A 15,056-nucleotide genomic window follows, 5' to 3' on the forward strand; every position below is an offset into this window, starting at 1 on the left:
GCCCCCTCGCCCACCTGGGCAGGATTAGCCACATTCAATGATGGGGGGCCACAGGGCTGCAGCAGAGCTGCTGTTTCCACCTGTATCCTGTGCCCCTGGGGGCGTGCGTGTGTGTGTATGTGTTCATGTGTGTGTATAAGTGTGTTCAGTCAGGTTAATACTCAGACCTCTCCAGGATGCATGTGGGTTAAACCACCTTATCTATAATCCATACGCCTCATTTATGAATGGGGGATAGTAAAGAGCTACTAAAAATTCAATAAGGGGCACGACAGCGGGATACCCGGAAGGCAGTCTATCAAACACAGCAGCCAGCGTGCAGCCACTCCTCCCTATTCCATCCTGGGGCTGTTAAACGGCCTCTTTGAAACTTTTTTTTGAGACAGAGTCTCGCTCTGTTGCCCAGGCTGGAGTGCAATGGCGAGATCTCAGCTCACTGCAACCTCCACCTCCCAGGTTCAAGCAATTCTCCTGTCTCAGCCTCCCAAGTAGCTGGGACTACAGGCGCCCACCACCACAGCCGGCTACTTTTTGTATTTTTAGTAGAGATGGGGTTTTAGGTCAGGCTGGTCTTGAACTCTTGACCTCAGGTGATCCGCCCGCCTTGGACTCCCAAAGTGCTGGGATTACAAGCATAAGCCACCGTGCCCGGATGAAACTTTTTAAAACTGCCCATACTATAAAAGTTTTTGAAAATAAAAGAAAAATAATTCCCTCAATTCCTGAACTCCCCCCACCACCCCTCCCCGCCTTGCAAAATCAGTTTTCTCTTTCTTTTCGTGGTCCTTTCTGGACCTGGTTCATGGAAACACTTGATTTTTAACTATCAGGCAGAGGACAGAGTTTCAGATTTTGTATTTTCCTTACTATGACTGTTTTCCTGTAGGGTTAAGATTTGCTTGGTTTTTGTTTTTTGAGATGAAGTCTTGCTCTGTCACCCAGGCACGATCTCAGCTCACTGCAACCTCTGCCTCCCGGGTTCAAGTGATTCTCCCACCTCAGCCTCCCAAGTAGCTGAGACTACAGGCGCGTGCCACCATGCCAGGCTAATTTTTTGTATTTTTAGTAGAGACGGGGTTTCACCGTGTTGGCTGGGCTGGTCTCGAACTCCTGACCTCATGTGATCTGCTCGCCTTGGCCTCCCAAAGTGCTGGGATTACAGGTGTGAGCCACCACACCCAGCCTCAGATTTGCTTGTTAATCAATTTTATCCAACCCATTTTGCAGATGATGATGCAGCGGTGGCCCTGAGAGAAAGTAACTCTACTCGGTCACACAAGCTGGGGAATGAGGACCTGAACCCAGAACTCCTGATGCCAAGGCCTCACTGTCCATCATGTAATGGCTACATCATATTCTCAAGTGTTTTTTTTTTTAAGGACCACTTATAAGGTTTTTTCACCCTCTTATCTAGTATACCATCTTTTTTTTTTTTTTTTTTTTTTTGAGATGGAGTCCCGCTCTATCACCCAGGCTGGAGTGCAGTGGCGTGATCTCAGCTCACTGCAACCTCCGCCTCCCAGGTTCAAGCGATTCTCCACTTCAGCCTCCCGAGTAGCTGGGATTACAGGCATCTGCCACCACGCCCAGCTAATTTTTGTAGTTTTAGTAGAAATGGGGTTTCACCATGTTGGCCAGGCTGGTCTTGAACTCCTGACCTCAGGTGATCTGCCTGCCTCGGCCTCCCAAAGTGCTGGGCTTACAGGCGTGAGCCACCGCGCCCGGCCCTAGTGTACCACCACCTTGAGATACATTCCCAGAAGTGGAGTTACAGGAGCAAAGATCATACAAACATTTCTACAGTCCTGAGATGTCCCATCCAATTGTTTTCCAAAAGGGCTGAATCGACATGCACTGCCATTTGAGCAGGATGTACATGTGAAAGCAACCAACCAGCATCGTCTACCACTTAAAAAAACAACACACACACACACACACACACACACACACACAAAGGAAAGCTCTCCGTGGCTCAGAAAGTCCCGAGCTCCTGTGGGAATGGGCAGGCCAGCAAGAGGTTCAGAAGGAAGCAAGCAGCTCTCGCCCCTGGAGATGAGATTGGATCAGGCTGAGGCCATCCCCCAGCGCTTTCCTTCCCGCCAGCTTCCTGCGGGTGCCAGTCCAACTCCAAGAAACCCAAGCAGTTGCCTTTTTAGGCCATAATCGAGCGGGACACAACCAGAGGCTAAATTAGGACTCTCAGGAAATGATGAAACTGAAAGTAAATAGGTTGACCAAAAACATCTTTCAACCCAAAATGTAATGCCTCAATTATTTGCCTTCTCCCCTTCCCCCCAAACATCCATATGGATCTTTTATTTCTCCCTGTTTTCCCAGAGACTACTCTCCCTCCCTCCCTCCGTTTCTCTTTTTACTTATTTGTGGGTTTGTCTGGAAAATGAACAGCTAGCACCTTAAAGACAGAATTTATTCTACTCTCAGATCTTTGGTTGAAAGGTTGAGAGCATTTCCACTCCCAGACAACGAGGGCTGATGTAAACCTTTCCGTGGGCCAAGTTCTAGGCTGGGAGTGTCCAAGTCATCACCTTCACCATAAAGCTGCATAGACTGAGGGCCTGCTAGTAAGCGCTATATGTTCTCACTCAATCCTTGCAATAATTTCATGAGGCACATACATACTCATTTTACAGGTGGGGGAAATGGGGCTCAGACAAGGCACAAAACCTAGGGTCAGACTCAGCCCCGTGTGGCTTCAATGCCCTGCTCCGTTTCCCCCTTAGCTGCCTTCCTGGTGAGGTCAAGGGGGCTACAAGAAGCAAACAAACAGAGAACCCCCTCTTTATTAATTAAGCAGACATTGATAATGCCACCTCAAAGCTGTAAACCCCATCTCCCCATGCTGGCTCGCACAAGGGACTCCATCCTTCCAACCTAAATTGCTGGGTGCTAAAAGTAAGAAAGAAGGTGGGAGTGTGACCTTGGGTGAGCCATTTGAGTTCTCTGTGCCCAGTCTGCCAGGAGTTGACCTAACCAATCTCCAATGGCCTTGGGCATGCCAAGGCTTCAGTTCAGACACCCCAGCAGCCTCAGCGCAGACACTGGAAGCCCTATTCCAGCCTCACCACTGATGTATGCAAGCAGCCCCTCTGTTTGTTTGTTTGTTTCCGTCCCCATCCCCATCCTGGAGAACACAGGTGAACATGTCCTTTCTCTTTCTACTTGCGGCCGTTGGTTTTGAGTTAAATAAAACTATCAACGTAGCTGGCTTCCATTGTTAAGAAAGATTCTTTGGGCCAGGCGTAGTGGCTCACACCTGTAATCCCAGCACTTTGGGAGGCTGAGGCGAGTGGATCACCTGAGGTCAGGAGTTTGAGACCAGCCTGGCCAAAACAGTGAAACCCTGTCTCTACTAAAAATACAAAACTTAGCCGGGCGTGGTGGCGCGTGCCTGTAATCCCAGCCACTAGGGAGGCTGACGCACGAGAATTGCTTGAACCCAGGAGGCAGAGGTTGCAGTGAGCAGAGATGGTGCCACTGCACTCCAGCCTGGGCAACAGAGTGAGACTCCATCTCAAAAAAAAAAAAAAAAATTCTTTGAAAGCAGCTGCTATAATAATGTAGAATTTTTCAAGCTCGTTTGATTCACTTATTCAATCAACTAATACATAGAGAATCCACATGCAAAAAAATCATGACAAAGGCATAAAGATCCCAGGGGGTTTCTAATGAGGTAGCGTGGCAGGACAGACATGCACCTAGGTGACTAGGTGGATTGTCCACCTGGGCAATGTGGTAGAGTAGACAGAAAGCAAGCTCCTGGGCTTCCTTCTGTCCTGTTCACTGCTGAATCCAACACCCAAACGCAGTAAGCACCTGCTAGACAGATCTGCCATGTGGATGAATGCAGAAACTCCTTGCTGTGTGGCCTTGGGCCAGTGCCACCTCTCTGGCCTCAACTGTAAATGCAGATAATATTTTATGCTGCCTTCCCTGCCTCGCAGGGCTGCTTAATGCAGCACGTATTCCTTAAATGCACATAACGATGAGACAGGACACCTACCACAGTGGAACATTCATGCAGAGAGGAACACCCACGTCAACAACCAGCTCCACCACAGACTCAACGAAGAAGAGGAGAGGAACATGCAACTTGCCGTGGGAACAAAGAGAAAGGGACACTTCCTTGGACACTCAAGTGAGAGTATCGTGGAGGATGTGACATTTAAACCGGGTTCTGCAAGATGGGTAGAATACTGGCAGGGAAGGGAAGAGATGGTGGAAAAGTATTCCAGGCCAAGGGAGAAAAGCAAGAGCTGACGTACAGGAAGAAGGTACGGTCGCTCAATAACCACATCCAAAACGATGGATGCCACGGCACTATGGCTATCTGGGGCCAGAGAATCCTTTGTGGTGGGGCTGTCCTGTGCCATGTGGGGTATTTAGCAGCAGAGCAGCACCCCTGGCCTCTACCCACTAGATGCCAGCCGCACCCTGTCACCAGTTGTGACAACCAAATATGTCTCCAGACATCACCAAAGGTGGAAATTGGGGGTTGCGGGGGAAGACAAATCACGCCCAGTTGAGCCCACTGATTGAAGGGGTTCGTATGAGCAAACGCAGCACTATGAAGCCAGACCTCTCAGTCGTCATCCTCCCCCATCTCTGAAGTGCATGGGCCAAATCTCCTTAACAAAACAGAAATCCTCAGGGCAAAAGGATTCCCAGGACCCCATAAAAATGGCCATTATGGATGGCATTGTCACCAAGGAATGACAGCCCCTTGTAACATACTGTATTCTAAGAGATCTGACCTAGATTCTCCTGCTGGACTGTGCTTTAAAGATCCTGAATACCCAATTTAAAAGTAAACCAATCAATCAGGCAGAAGAGACTGATGTGCCTCCCCAGGCAGGCAAGAAGCACCTTCAGAATCTCCAACACGGCAGCTCAGCCTGCGACTCATAAGCAAAGTCACCAGCATCAAAGGGTCCAGATGATTAACGGAAGACAAGCGGGAGCCACATTTTGGAGGTTGGGGGTGGGAGTTGTTGACACAGCTGTGCCAGCTCACTCTACCCTGGGAATCCCATCAGGCTGCAGTGCAGTGGCACGATCTTGGCTCACTGCAACCTCCACCTCCCGGGTTCAAGCAATTCTCCTGCCTCAGCCTCCCGAGTAGCTGGGACTACAGGTGCATACCGCCACGCCCGGCTAATTTTTTGTATTTTAGTAGAGATGGGGTTTCGCCATATTGGCCAGGCTGGTCTCGAACTCCTGAGCTCAGGCAATCCGCCCGCCCCGGCCTCCCAAAGTGGTGCGATTATAGGTGTGAGCCACCACACCAGGCCCAAATGCTATTTATTGAATAGTTTTGGCAAATCAATCTGGATTAGACCCAGGAAATCCATGGCTTCCACCACTGGGACAGCCGGATTATTTCCCGCCCAGAGCTCTCCCCTACACCCCCTTCATATATTAATAAATATATTTAAACACCTACCAACAAGCCATCTCCACCTGGTGGACGCACCATCACACTTGAACTCCCCCACCTTCTCTCCCCAGACCCAGACCCTCTTCTGGGTGTCCATCTCTGGGAGACACCATCCATCTGACCACCCAAGACAGTCACCGTAAACTCCTCCCCAGCCCTCCGCCAACACCACTGCCCGTGCCCTGTTCCAGTCCAGGCCCACAGGCCCTCCCTTCTGGACTGCTCCAACTGCCTCCCTCCTGGCCTCCCCTGCCACTTCTACAGAACTCCTTTCTGATGACTCACAAATTCAAATTCCTATTGATATGACTTCCTATTTTATTGATATTACTTGGTCAGTTCAAAATGGTTCAACAGCTCCACACCTTCTCCAGAATAAAATCTGCATGCTAAGCAAGCCCTCTAGGACCCCACCCATTCATCTTGCCCCTGCCCTTCCTTTTGCCACAGTCATTCCCAGCGGCATATAATCAATTCCCCACTCACACTACACTCTGCTCAGGCCTCTAGGCCTTCAAAGAAGCCAGAGAAGTGTCCTTTGTACTAGGAACCCTCTCTGAGATCTCAGCTCAAACACTCCCTTCTCTAAAGACTTTTTGCAGCAAAAAGACGTCTCATATATATGTCCCTCCCGTCTGTGCTCTGTACTTGTTCCACCGTAACCAAACAGCTAAATACTCATTATTTGTAGTTTTATTTGAGGACAGGAATTGGGTCTCATTCATCAATTCCAAATGTCTGGCACAATGCCTGGCCCAGAGCAGGTGCTCAGTTAAAGTGTCCTGAATGAATAAATGAGAAACAAGGCCAAAATGAGGAAGAAAGACTTAATGGGGAAGGTCCCAAGAGGCTGGAAAATCCCCTTGGGCTGTGGCTGTGCAAAGAGGGACAGGGCTGGAGAACTGAAGGTAACAGGAGAGCCAAGTTGAAACCACACACGCATGAGGGTTATAGCCACCTAATTTGTTACAAACACCAAACCATTTATGGACTCATTTTTATATCCTCAAAACAAAAAGGGAAAGAATGCATACTGGGGCTTTCAATCTATGAAGAGAAATAGGACTGAAGATAATTTACTGGTTTTGCATATAGTTCAACCATCTCTGTTTTCTAGAACCTTCTAGCACCCCCTGATTAACCAGTGTAGAGGCACCTACCACCTACTACCAGTCCGACATACCAGAAAGAATCTTGGCTGGCATGGCCTCTGCTCTTGCTAGGATGCCATGAGAAGGTCGTGTGCCCTCCTGGAATGCTACGCCTCCATCTATCAAGTAGGTGCTGGCAACATCAACCTTTGGTATCAACTCAGAACTGACAGACCGCAGTGGAAAAACCACAGCCATGTGAAGTCCTGGTTCTGCAAATCCCAAGATAAATGCTTGTAATGTACCATGATGGGGTTTATGGCTTTGGGGCCAGACAGACCTGGGTTGGAGTCCCAGGTCCCCTACTCACAATTCCTGTGACCTTGAAGCTGTTAGCACCTCAATTTCCTAGCTTTAGAATGAGGACAAACAACAACAACACCATCACCACCACCTAACATCAGAAGAGTTGTAGCTCAAGTTACCAGTGGAGAATGGCATGATAGGAATTTCCCTCCCAACTCCTCTATCTTGTGATCCTGAGCTATGTAATCCCTATTCTTCCTAGGAATGACACCTGGGCCCTCTGAAAATCAGTTACCAGGAGTCTAGTGACTCTTTCTGCAGGTTATGTCCATCCATAGAGGACAGGACAGTTCTCAGGGACGGTGACTATAAAGACAGCAATTTGCAGAGGGAAGAGGGTTTCATGGCCGAGTAAGGATGGAATGCCACCTCCCTGTGGCCCTCTTGCCATCACAATATGCACAAAAGGTTGTAGGAAGCAGCCTGCAAAAAGAAATCTGCTTAACTTAGTCCGGGCGTGGTGGCTCACGCCTGTAATCCCAGCACTTTGAGAGGCCGAGGCGGGCAGACCATGAGGTCAGGAGATGGAGACCATCCTGGCTAACACGGTGAAACCCTGTCTCTACTAAGAATACAAAAAATTAGCCAGGCATGGTGGCAGGCGCCTGTAGTCCCAGCTACTCTGGAGGCTGAGGCAGGAGAATGGCGTGAACCTGGGAGGGGGAGCTTGCAGTGAGCCAAGATCACACCACTGCACTCTAGCCTGGGCAACAGTGTGAGACTCCATCTCAAAAACAAAAAAAGAAAGAAAGAAAAAGAAAAAAAGAAATCTGCTTAACTCCATCCCAGGAATATCCTGCAGGAAAAATCTCTCTCCATGCTGGTCTGAGAAATGCTGGTCTGGTGAGATGGGCACAAAGCCTGTGGCAGAAGAGCTGGATTTGAGTCCAGTGAGGTGCTGACCAGCTGTGCAATCCTGCAGGCACCACCCAGGCCTCGGCTTTCCCACCTGTAAGATGTCCTATCTGCTCACAGGTATACACAAGGCCACTCTCTGCAATACACAGGGCTGTTAGAGCAGTTATCTACAGGGTGGGTCAGCAAAGTGGCTCCTGTCACCCAGGGCTAATAACCTACAGCAGCCTCGACCTAGGCCCTCACTCTCCCCAGGCTAACAAGGAGTGGGGGGCTCCTCCCAGCTGCCCAGGGCCCAGGAGGTAAGAGCTGAGGACTGCCCGTGGGCCCCCCTTCCCTTCCCACCTCAGGAATGTTGTTTGCTTACAGAAGAAGCTGGAACTTGTTTCCATTAGCACTATTCCAACCCAAGCCTGTGTTGATGCTTAGCAGATAAGAAAACCAGAGAGGAACTTAGTGCCCGGGCCCCAGAGCCTGCCCCGTCTGCAGGCTCTGTCTTTGCCTCCTCGAAGTGGGCATGGAGGGGGGGCTCAGGTGACTGCTGAAAGTCCAGGGAACACTGAAAGATGACGGCATTTGCCTGTCCAAGGGAGGGCCTGTGGTCACTTTCACTTTGCCTGGCACCCAAGGAAACTCAGGCTATCAAAAACAACACCAGTACATATTTCAAATCACGTTGTACACGATAGATATAAACAATTTTTGTCAACTTAAAAATTAAATCAACAATTTCTTTAAAAAAAAAAAATGACACCAGAAACCAGAATGTGGTACATAGAGTCCCTCCTCCTGCGTGGGAAGGGGTGGGGGCAATAGCTTGGGACAGGCTGGAGGGGATAAACTGGGGCAGCTAACCCAGGATCTTATCAGCCATTTAGGAATGTGGACTTTATTCTAGGGATAATTGGGGAGGAGCAGAGGTGACATCAGATTTGTATTTTAAAGTAATTGGCTGGGGGTGTCTGGTGGCTCACACCTGTAATCCCAACACTTTGGGAGGACAAGGCAGGTGGATCACGAGGTCAGGAGTTGAAGACCAGCCTGGCCAACATGGTGAAACCTCATCTCTACTAAAAATACAAAAATTAGCCAGGCGTGGTGGTGTGTGCCTGTAATCCCAGCTACCCGGGAGGCTGAGGCCAAGAATTGCTTGAACCCAGAAGGCAGAGGTTCCCGTGAGCCGAGATTGCGCTATTGCACTCCAGCCTGGGGGACAGAGCGAGACTCTGCCTCAAAAATAAAATAAAATAAAACAGAAATCATCCTCCCTTACCTGCATGGAGGGGCAATGAGAAGTCAGTGGTTGGAAAATACTGGGGACTTGCAAGGAGAGAGCTTCCAGTCTAAGAGAAGAAAAGACAGTTCCCTGACCAGGCTAGGTGGAGAGTGATTAAATGACACGAGAGGGACAAGTGCAGCCACAGACTTTACCCTCTGATCTCCTACTCAATAGAGCCTGGCTCGAGGAGAGCCCTGGAATCACCGTCCTACGACAGTAAGAAGTGACCCAGCAATCCCAGGAGCTCCAGGGCCAGTGTTTCCAGAGCATCTTGGGCATAGATCTCATGTGGCATGTGTCACACGGACTACACAATAAAGTGACCAATGGGGTGTCCTCCACTAAGATACCAACTTCAGCACCACAGAGACATGGCTTATAGGTCCTCAGCACGGAAACCATTTCTGAGTCGCTCTGTTGCCCGGGCTGCAGTGCAGTGGCACAATCTTGGCTCACTGCAACCTCTGCCTCCTGGATTCAAGTGATTTTCCCGCCTCAGCTGGGACTACAGGTGCAAGCCAGCACGCTCGGCTAATTTTTGTATTTTAGTAGAGATGGGGTTTCACCATGTTGGCCAGGATGGTCTTGAACTCCTGACCTCAAGTGATCCACCTGCCTCAGCCTCCCAAAGTGCTGGGATTACAGGCATGAGCCACTACGCCCAGCCTGAAACCATTTCTTAATGAATAAATCAATCAACTAATGAGCCAGGGCAGAAAGCAGCAAAAGTTCGAGGCCAGCCCTGCCATCACCCCAGAATGACAGCCCATCCAGCATGGATAGAAGTATGCCCCCCACAGCCTTTATAACCCCACCTCAATGCCTTCCACCAGTGCCTCTCGACCATCTTTCCAGCCACACCTCTCTTGTCCACTGCTAGAACCCTCCATTCCAGTCACCAGAGCACACTCCCCAGAGCAGCCTTTGCTTCAGCTGTCACCCAGAGACAAGCTGGAGGGCCCATCTCCCCAATTCTCCACAGACTGAGAGTCCCCAAAACCAAGTGGACATGCCATCTCCCCCAGGCAGCCTCTCCTAGTATGAATTACTCATAGTATGAATTACCCTAGTATGAATTACTCATCCTTCTCCCTCCTCCCCGACAGGCCCAGCGCAATCTGCCTTATACCAGAACCATGGCTTCATTGCCTGTGTCCTCCACTGTCTCTTAGAACTCTCTAGAGGCAGGGACTGTCTCCCCACCCCTCTTGCTCTTGCCCAGGGTGCTGCAGAGAGAGCATCAATGCTTGTTCAAAATAACTGAATTGTTCAAAATGCTTGCAAGTATTTTCTGGGAACCTGGCAGTCCAAAAGAATGACCACTCCAAGGGTGGCTGGAGGGAGAGACGGAGAGAGGGAGGGAGGAAGGAGGGAAGGAAGGAAGGAGAGGAGGAAACAATAGGTTAAGCAGCTTTTGCCCCATGTTAAGAGGCCAGGCAGACAGAACTAGGGCTGGATCTGCAGATAAGTCATCTACACTGGACCCTTGGCTTTGCTTTTAATTGGTTCAATATTTGCACAGTGACATCACACCTGCACCTTACCTACTCAATAACAAGCTTTCTCTCAGCCACCAAGGAGAAACTGCAAAGAAAAGCAAATTGTTTCAGGTATGGTGGGGAAGTCCCCTCCTAAATAGTGAGGGGCAGATGATCCCCTCTGACTCGTCCCCAGGTTGGAAGCAGCTGACAGGGGAAGGGTTTGGTTGGGTTTACCAAGCGCACCAAGCATGTCCCCCTGCAGATGGTATCTCCCCAGCTGGCTGGAGGCTTCCCACACCCCCAGGAGGGGGAACTTGAACCCTTCAGATTCCTGCAGCAAAGTTATTCCTTCCCTTAGCTTCTGCTGATAGAATGGTTTTTCTTTCCTCAAGCATGTGAGCACAGTTTGCTGAAACCCAATGCAGAAAAATAACCATACTCAGAAGATGTAATTATATGGCCACCGTCTCAGTGGGAAAGTGCAGCATGAGGGCTTTCTGAGTCCACATCACGACTGCTGAGAAGTGCAACCAGAGACCAGAAACAGAAGATCACTTTTGAAGGTCGCTCAGCCTAGAACCCGTCAGGCCTTCAGCAGCTTGTTATCCTCTTGAGTGATTATTTAAATAACACAAAAAAAGCGAATGAATGAGAAGCCACTTTCCCCCAGTAGCCATCTCACCTCTAGTCCTGCGGGGCTGAGGGCTCCAAGGCAGAGATCGGGTCACCACTGCATCCCCAGTGCCCCACATATGGGAGGTGCTGAACTAAAGTCATGGGAGAGGTTCCCATCTTCCCAAAGGTCCAGACTCCAGGGACCAACTCCAGTCAAATCTGCGTCACCCATTCTTAAGTGCCTGATGTTAAGCGCAATCATCTTCTATCTTACTGTCCAAATAAGTCCACATGACTATGGTGTGGCTCATGTCTCCCCTTAGCAGGACAGACAGCAAGGGCCACCCACAATGGGCCATAGCTTCTCTGTGGCCATCCAGGGTCCTCACCCTCCGCCCCACCCTCTGCCTCACTGATAACTATATCTGCCGTACGCTAATTTTTATTTTGTTTCCAAGAGACACATCACTGGCCAGGGGTCAGCAACAATCTCCCTGCATTGATCAAGCGGTCATTGCAGTGGACTCTGATCATGGGCTTCAAAAGGAGAGGGACCTGCTCATGGTGATTATTCACTTACAGCCTTCACAGAAGACATCTGCGGATGAGCCACAGCCAGGAGGTAGAAAAGCTACCTGTGGAATGCCAGAGCCACCACTTAACTAACAGAACAAACTTTGCCAGCTTGACTTGGGCCCCAAGCCTCAGTTTCTCCACCTGTAAAATGGAGCTGATCCCAGCTACCCCCATGGACAGCTACAAGGAGCCCCAGTGGCTCTAGCTGACAGCCCCCACCCCCACCCCCACCAGCCCCTTCTTCTGCATTGGATCGGAGTATCGTCTAACTCACAGTGCCACTGTGAGGACAAAATAAGCTCCCAGAGCTGGGCTCGGGGCAGCCCCGCACACCAGCCCCTCCCCCATGGTCTTTCCCTCCTCTCAAGACAGCCTGTGTCGCCACTGAGCTCATAATGAGTCAGTCACAGACGCTGCCCTCACACAGCCCACTTCGAGGGTTTGAAGTCACATCCTGCCTAACCCAACTCGACATGATTTATTCCACCCCAGGAATGTAGCTCATTTCCCAGAATTTTGTTAAGCCCTTTAGTAAAAGAGTCTGATCTGGCAAGGGGCTCCCTTTACAGCCCTGGCTGAACATGCAGCTCAGCTCGGGCCTGGAGGCAGGATCCACCCTAAGTCAGGGCTGCCAGAGGCACCAGGGCATCTCATCCTTGGGGCCCCAACATTTATCTTAAGCTATAATTTTTATTTTTTTTATTTTATTTTTTTTTTGAGACAGAGTCTCACTGTCGCCCAGGCTGGAGTGCAGTTGGCACAATCTTGGCTCGCTGTAGCCTCCTGAGTTGAAGCAATTCTCCTGCCTCAGCCTCCCAAGTAGCTGGCATTACAGGCATGCACCACCGTACCCAGCTAATTTTTGTATTTTTAGCAGAGACGGAGTTTCACCATGTTGGCCAGGCTAGTCTCGAACCCCTGACCTCAAGTGATTTGCCCGCCTCAGCCTTCCAAAGTGCTGGGATTACAGGCATGAGCCACCGCACCCAGCCTTTTTTTAAATTTTAATTTAAAAACTTTTTGTCACAAATACAAACATGTCTAACAAAACTGTCACAATGTGACATACACATGCTATTCACTCTGATTCTTTTCCATTCAAGTCTATTTTATTTCATTTCTAAACACACTGGTTGCTGGCCAGGCATGGTGGCTCACACCTATAATCCCAGCGTTTTGGGAGGCTGAGGAGGACAGATCACCTGAGGTCAGGAGTTCAAGACAGCCTGGCCAACATGGCAAAACCCCGTTTCTACTAAAAATACAAAAATTAGCCAGGCATGGTGGTAGGCACCTGTAATCCCAGCTATTCGGGAGGCTGAGGCAAAAGAATCACTTGAACCCGGGAGGCGGAATTTGCAGTGAGCCAAGATCCTGCCACTGCACTCCAGCCTGGGTGACAGAGCGAGACTCCATATCAAAAATAAATAAATAAATAAACAAACAAACTGGTTGCCACTCACTTCACGACCCACCAATGAATCTCACTTGAAAGTTCTTGAAAAACACCACCCTGACTTATCTACGCTAGGAAGGAGAGGCACGATCTGCCCAAGATCACATAGCCAGGCCAGCAGAAACTCAAGTCCAAAGCCAAAGGGAAACTCGGTGAGGGGTGGGGGTCGGGGGGAGTGTCCCACTCCAGGCAGGTGAGACTCAGCTGTAGCAACCCCATCACCTGATACATTCATCTCATGGTGTTTACATCATCTGATCCCGCCAGCCTTGGCAAAGTGAAGGGTCACGCGGCCCCTCCCCCTAAAAAAGGAGACAGCCTCAGAGGCTCAGGGAGGCTAAGTGACTTGCCTAGGTACAGGGCTTCCCGGGAACATCCTTGCCGACGTGCAGGTGCAAGAGCACAAGAACGAAAGAGGAGCCCACCTTCCTCAGCATCCAAGGTAACAAGAGATCAAGTCTGGCATCAGAAACATCCCCCCTCCCATCTCCAGGCCCAGCTCCACACTGAAGAGATACCCAGAAGTGACGGTGTTCTAAAGGCTTAAATACAAGAAGGATCATCAGGGAGCGGAAGGCCACTGTGCTGGAGCTACAGTGATGAGCCCCAGGAAAGTGATCACCGCTGGGGTGGCACAACCTAGACTAGAACAAACCCCCATCCTGATCCTAACGGCCCCCGGGCTGCATCCGTTATGCGACACTCACACGTGTGCACACTCTACAAATGGAAAACCCAAAGCTTCTATTTGTCTAGGTCAGTGGTCAAAGACCCCTTTGAGAACTTGTGAGAGGCGGTGAACGCCTTGCATACCACATTAGGGGGCTCGCAGAGACTCTGCAGTGTGGTCCGTGGACTTTTAGGAGTCCCCTGGTCACAAGCTCAAAGGTAATGGGGCACTAGTGTGGCCTCCTTTTCTACCAAGGCAACATGAACAAAGACTTGAGGGGGGATCTCTTCCTTCGTCACCCTCCGGAGGGTTAAGCAGGATCTCACTGAGGAAGCAAAGCTGTGGACAGAATAACCCAACAGTGAGAATCCACGTGGCACGGGAGGGAGGCCGATTCTCCTGCGATGCTCTGGGGTGCCCTGGACTCCAGGAACAAGAAGCCCAAAACTGAAGGGTGAACGGTCTCTCCTCCCAACATTTCCATCCCTTGGTCTGGTTCTCAACTGAGCCAGCACACAGCCAGCCCTGGGCATATAGAAGGCATGGCAGGCAGCGCCAAGCTTTCCAGAGAAGCATCCCAGAGCCTCCTGCATTCCCTGGGGGGAAATGATCAAATACAACTGAGGACGAAATCCACTTATTTTGCACTTTACAGGAAAATTAACTTACCATTCCTAGACTGGGTTGCGGCAGCACCCTTGTCTGAAAGGCTGGCCAACCCCAGTGTCCTTGAGCAGGCAGCCTGGCCGGCAGGATGACCTTACCACGTCCTTCCCCAGAAACGTGACTACCGCTTACTTTACCACCCACCAAGCAGCGCTCCTTGGCCCAGGCCACAGTCTGGTTTGAAAGTGGCCAAAGCTGTGGCTGCACATGAAAGAAGGAAGCAGCAGCGGCCCCTGCTCTAGAGAGCTGCCAGATTTGGGCCAATGCCATCCTGCCCTGGACAGAGGCCCAGGCCCCCTCCGCCCCTCCCCACTCCAAGATGGGTGCATACAGACTTACACACACACAGATATGCATGCACACAGACACGTGCAAAGATCTGTGCACACAGAGGTGCAGAGACATGCACACAGAGACCTGTGCACACAGACATGCACATATACAAACACACACACACAGATGCCTGCATACAGGCACCCCAGAGGATGCCGGGATATGGCCAAATGTGATACTCCAGAGTCAGGCCAACCTGGAGGTAAGCGCTGG

At 50.3% G+C, this 15,056-nt stretch overlaps 1 protein-coding gene across 4 annotated transcripts in view; it reads right to left on the bottom strand.

Moving 5' to 3' along the window:
* MYH9 (myosin heavy chain 9) overlaps positions 1-15,056 on the bottom strand; it is a 105,957-nt gene that overhangs the window by 70,485 nt on the left and 20,416 nt on the right. The window contains exon 1 of one of the 4 annotated variants that reach the window (XM_063723042.1): positions 11,210-11,377. The exons of the other annotated variants lie outside the window; for them this stretch is intronic. The gene's annotated coding sequence lies outside the window, so the exon portion shown is untranslated. Of the gene's footprint in view, positions 1-11,209; positions 11,378-15,056 lie in introns of those variants that run through there. 4 annotated transcript variants of the gene reach the window in all.

Source organism: Pongo abelii, chromosome 23, assembly GCF_028885655.2.
Source record: "Pongo abelii isolate AG06213 chromosome 23, NHGRI_mPonAbe1-v2.0_pri, whole genome shotgun sequence".
Lineage (NCBI taxonomy): Eukaryota > Metazoa > Chordata > Mammalia > Primates > Hominidae > Pongo > Pongo abelii.